This window comes from Paramormyrops kingsleyae, chromosome 7 (assembly GCF_048594095.1).
Source record: "Paramormyrops kingsleyae isolate MSU_618 chromosome 7, PKINGS_0.4, whole genome shotgun sequence".
NCBI lineage: Eukaryota > Metazoa > Chordata > Actinopteri > Osteoglossiformes > Mormyridae > Paramormyrops > Paramormyrops kingsleyae.
The window spans coordinates 23,823,328-23,829,570 of NC_132803.1; positions in this window are offsets into that span (position 1 = coordinate 23,823,328).

Genomic DNA, 6,243 nt, shown 5'->3' on the forward strand with positions numbered 1-6,243 from the left:
TTCATTCGTCATGTGTCAGAGAGCAGGCACAGTTCAGTGAAAAAAAACACAGGCCTGCTCTGCTCCAGCAGACTCTGAGTAATCTCTCCAAATGCAGGCCAATCAGGGAACCTGAGTGCTGCACAGGCTGACCGATGTGTCAGGGGTGCGATGAGCCAGGAAGGAAATCCGCCATTTCTTCACTGTGCACGCTCCTCTCTGCTGAAGTGGAAGAACTGGGTAGCCGATGAATCGGCGATGGCCTTAATAACGACCTACTCTGAGTATTCTGGAGAAACGTTCTGGAAATAGCATGCAGCTATCTAATATGTTTATACTTCATTAAAGACTGCATGGGCGAGTTTGTCATTAGCATAATATAAATAATTCATGTTAGAATTAATCTTAATGAATAATTTGTCTTGACCGAGGTTATAATCATGTCCGCCGGCGTGCTGGACCCCTCCTGCCGGCAGATAATCCAGTGCCGCTTTCTGATCCTCAACGGGGAGAGCGAACCGTGGAATCTGTGGCCTGTCTGCCTCTGTACTAACCGAATGGGTAGTAGAGGGAGGCATTAGAGGCAGGCCCTGCATCTTAGAGTCAGCAGGCACACGAGCCACACAGACTGCTAAGCACTTCCGCTGCCTCTCAGTGAAAACCCAGAGGCTCAGAAGGAGCATCTACTCTCAAGCCAAATATGTTACAAAATACCTAATCCACGGTTAAAATGTAACATTTGTTTCTTATTTACGCACCTCGTACTTTATTTGAATTGTGTTACATGTCTGGTCTTTTTTTTCCTTCTTTATTTCAGTATGTCTCTCAGTTCCTTATGTGTCATATTATTTATATTACCTTCCTGTCTTATTGCCTCCCAGTATCTTTATCAGGGTGGAGCTAACAACCTTGCCGGTCACTGCAGGTTATAATCTGGCTGTATACCAGTCCGTGACAAATAAAACCCTTCAGTCCTTTCAGGAGATCATCTTGATTGAAGTTTGCTGCAGGTAAAGCCACTTGTGCTCAGGACAAGAAGCCCAAGGTTATCTGTCAATCAGCAGCCTTGTAATTATTAGTGTTTCAGTGTGTAGTCACAGTGCAAGGGTTAGTAGACACTGGCTAATTTTCCTGTTCGTTTTTATATCTCAGGACACTGAGTGACTGAAGCTGAGCAAAGCGCTTTCATACTTTGTAGCACCATCAACACCATTAAAGCGTCATCTGCAAATAACAGATATATGTGTTTTTAAATAAAAAAAAAGAAGAAAAGAATAGGTGTGTTGTTTTCTTAGTACTCAGCAATTTCATGCTTGCCATCCCCAGCTTCCCACCCCCCCCGTTTACTCTCTGTTTTGCTTTCGCCAATTGCAGCGTTCCTGGGGTGCAAATGTAACTCTTCGGAAGACAATAGACACTAAACACACAAGTCACTTAGGATCAACGCGGGGGTAGGAAATTGCACCAGACGTATAGCTAAATACATAATTCCTTTCACGCCAGTAATTACAATGTCCAGACTATTCGAATTGACAGTTTAACCGCTCAGATCTCAAAGAAGTCCTGTTTGGAGGAGGAGGCTCCGTGGCAGCCAGTGTCCCGGGAGTGCTGACTGCTGTCCGGGGTGCTTCGCCCCCCCCCCCAAATGGGCGCACGTTCCGTGTCCCGGGAGCGCCGACTGCTGTGCGGGGTGCTTCCCCCCAATGGGCGCACGTTCCGTGTCCCAGGAGCGCTGACTGCTGTGCGGGGTGCTTCCCCCCAATGGGCGCACGTTCCGTGTCCCGGGAGCGCTGACTGCTGTGCGGGGTGCTTCCCCCCAATGGGCGCACGTTCCGTGTCCCAGGAGCGCTGACTGCTGTCCGGGGTGCTTCGCCCCCCCCCCCCAAATGGGCGCACGTTCCGTGTCCCAGGAGCGCTGACTGCTGTCCAGGGTGCCCCCCCCCAAATGGGCGCACGTTCCACAGGGCTGATTTCAGGCCACTCAACAAGTCCCTCTCTTTGCATCCAGCCGGGGGGAAGGAAACAATTTTACCCCTGGAATTAGTTACTTGATTATATGGTTACCTATTCCCCCACAAAATGTTTCTAAAGAGCAAAAGTGAGATAACACTCTTCTCTCTAAAGCCAAGATTTAAAAACATATTTTTCTCTAAACCATTACCATAACACTCAAAACCTCATAAACAAATAGGATGAAAGGATAAACATTAAAAAAATTACTTGATAAGCAATACATTGTATTTATTTTCTATAAAAATTATCTTCCTAATATGAAACTCCATAATGCATAGCAGTCATACGTACCTATAAATATCCATTCATAGTATAAGTGAGACAGCTATAAATAATGTAGTGTTGGCAGATATGAGAAACTTTACATTGATCTAAGTCCAAATAACACTACGAATTAACTCTGTTAGCATCACGTTTTCCTCTGTGGTAGGTCCCAAATCCTGTATTGCTAGAGCATTAACTATCATTCCATCTTACGCACAGATTACTTTCTAAATCATTAAGCAGGACTCTAACCCTCACCCTTAACCCCAACCCATAAACCTGAGCCACTTTTTGAAAATTGAATCCAGTTGGGAAGAATTTCCAGTCTAATCTGCATACACAGTAATGTCCTTATCTCACAAACGTCCCGGCAAAATCTTTTTCCTCCGCATGAGAAGTGCGGTCTTGATTGGTTTCTTGATGAGGACGTGCAGTAGCTTACGCACTCCACAGGCGAGGATGTGATGGGCGTTCGGGTGCCAATTCCATGCTGGAGAAGTGATTAAATGCACTCTTGAGTCCGTGGAACCGTCTGAACGTCAACGTGTGGATGAATTGTAATCAGTGCACACAGACAGAATGGCATAATAGCATGCTGTATTGTAGGAGACCCCGTTGTCTGTCAAGTGCGTAGGTCCTGCAAACTGGCATATCAACATTAGGCCATTGCTTCAAACCCCCAAGAGGAGAGAATTGAAAAATAATTTAATCCGGAATAATCTGCATATAAAATGGACAGAACGCCGGTGCAGAGCGGGTCCTGTGCAGCGGTGGTTTGGCATCCAGCGTTGTTCCCCATGGCAAACCTGAGTAATTGCTATAATTTTAAGGCACACCATATTTCACCTTGAGTTCTAATCACTCCTTCTGTAATTTCTGTAATTTACTTATTTCTGCAAGCTAAGATCCCCTCTCATTCACATCATCAGAGGGAAAGGCAGAAATGTTCCACAACATATTACGCTATTCATTTCAAACAATGATTTCATGAATATAATGCATTGCCGGAGTAAATCTTGTTAGAATTATCACCCTCAAATAACAATTTAACTCTGATTCGGGAACTAGTTACAGATTCCTGGTGTATTATTTATGTATTTATTACCATATAGCCCATGAATGAGTAGCACATGAAATGCATACCAATGTGTCAAATACACTTCTGACTAGCAATTCTCTTTCCAGGTTCATAAGCATGTTTCTCAAATCCAGCTGTATGAGTCAGTATGGCTTTGAACATAATGTAGTAAAAAAGATTACCTACATTGTTACAAAATGCTATTAGAAACATAGCAAAACACAGACCTCAGTGCTGGAATTCTGCGCAGTAATATGAGCATGATTTAAGAACATTATACTTAAATATAATTTATATGTAGCCTTGCAAAACTATTGCTTCATCCTGTGTCTCGTTTTGAAAAATAATGAAATAAGGCACGCGCTTAAAAAAAGAACAAAGTATTTAATCTAAACCAGACAGCATTGTTGTCTCCAGCTCGACCTCAGTCCTGCTTGTGGAGTTTGCACATTCTCCCGATGCTTGTCTGACTTTTCATTGGCCATGCTGGCTTCTTCACACAATACAAAGATCTGTGGTTCGCATGAAACGGCAGCTCTAAATAGCCTTTGGTGCGTGTTTGTGCTAATGCCTTACGATCGGGCTGCAACATGCCAGCACATTCACTATTAAAGTGGTAGCCACCATATAATACTCTGGTCATTTACCTGGCATCTCACGGTCTCCTCCCGAGGACGGCCGGGCTCTGTGACTGGGCCCTGGGTTTGCCTGTCCCCATCCTGGCTGTACACCATGCAAACTCGCTTCATTAGCTTTGATTAGATGCATAATAAATGAGCCATGTGATCTTTGTGTGTGTTTGTGCTTCCGACTGACCTGCGATCCCATCTTTGGTGGACCCTGCCTTCCACCTTAGACTTGATTGAACTACTAAGGCTTGTGAAGACAGGATTTCATGGAAGCATCATTGGCAGAAGGTCACACTGAAACCTACTAAATAACTCTGTAAATGTTCTACCCACCATCACTGCCAGATTTGCTAATATTCCCTCAGATTCCATGAAGGCTGTTTATGATCAGTCTTATAGCCTTTCCACAGATTCCCAATATGATTCAATGCAGGAATTCGACTGGGCCGCTCAAGGATGCTGTATTTCTTCATTTTTCCACTGCACCTCTGGCTGTGTCTTCTGGACCATTGTCTTGCTGTAAGGTGAGCGAACGCCAGCTGCGAGACTTTATTCATCTATTTTCCCTGTCACCCTAAGCTTTCTGGCCCGTGCTGAGGAGAGGCAGCCCACAGCATTTCTGCACCAACGGCACGCTTAGCTGCAGCAATGCTGTTGACTGAGTGAGGATGGTTCTGCCCCAGATCGTATCACTCGCCAAGCTCCACATGCCAATATACCACGTTGAAATGGCTTATTTTTAACTAATGGCTAAGTTTGCACCACTCTGTCACACTCACTACTTTTATGAAGTGCTCTGAATATCGTTGGCTGATGGACATTTCCTGTCATCGCACTCATTTCGCTTTTGCGGCTTTCGGAAATTTGTCGCCGGCCCCACGGCGCCATCAATCACCAGCTTCCTCCTCAGCCGACGGCTCAATTTGGAGAGATGGCACTGTGCGCAAGACCCTTCGTCCATTTTTTCTGATGACTGAGTAGACCGTCCTCAGAGGGATATTCAGAGACGTTAGTACTTTTTGTATTTTCGTCTTGATCTGTGACTCTAACCATACTTACTTTTATCCAAATCCCTGTTTTAACTCAAGTTTTCACAGTTGAGTCATTATCATTACTACATAAAATGCACTGAAAGTTGCAGGATATTTTTGTTCTAAACTCACAAGCATCTTTGCGCACCAGCAGAGCCACAATGCAGAAGCTGCCAAATTAATTGTGCTGTCAAGAGCATTTTGATTTGTCGCTGCAAACGGACCAAACGGCTACACAACAAACGTCTGACTTTTTCTACTTTTAATTTCAATGTTCAAACAAGATTGTGTAAACGAAGATGCAACCCCCTCTCTAAAGCCATTTCTGCAAGCTTTACCTAAATTAAATTTGAATATGGCAAAATAGTTTATCCATTGGGTCATTTGCGTTATGCTATAGCTCACAAAGAAAAAATGCCAAACTTTCCATACTTAACGACAGATGACTTTGACCAGATGCTGATTGTACTTAACGATTTACAACAGCTATCACTTTTCATGCTGTAAATCTGTTCCTCAAAATTCTTTGCAATGGCAACTTAACTGGTCTTTGAAAACTGTGAAACAAAAACCCTCAATACCCCCCCCCCCAGAACACCAGTTAATTAAAATCCTATTTTCCTTATACAATTATAACAAATAACTGTATAAGCAATGCACATTATCTATACAAATACACCATTACAGTTTCACTGGTGTCCTAGTCAGTGAAGGTGTCTTATCCAGGTTTTAAAAAGTCTTAAATGTCAGTGACTGGTAACAATGTCAGAGCAGGTCTCTTTCTGCACCGCAAAGTTAAGGCACACACAGACGAGGCCACACTACTCCTCCTTTTCAGGCTAGTTTTTGTCCATCGTCAGTATGTTCTCCATTTTGGCCTACCCCAGCCATTTTGTTTTAGTAGTTTTACACATGGTGCTGGTAGCATTAGTATGTCTGGGATTTAACTGCGTTAGCGGAGCATCAAGGCATATTTACCTATAGCCGAAAGGTTCAGATGTGGGGTCACGTCAGTGGCACAGGAGCCAGTGACTTACCAGCTACCAGGGTCCAGACAGTAACCATCAATTACCAAGGGCAGTGATCCTATTCGCAGTTGTATATTTTCACCATCGACGGACAAAGAAACATTAGGTTCCCGACGGTTTGGCCTTTGTTGTTTGTTGAGTCACGGCAATAAACAGAAAGACATACTGTAATGTGCTTGATAAATGTCAAGTGAATGAAGGCCATCAGCTGAAAGCAATTT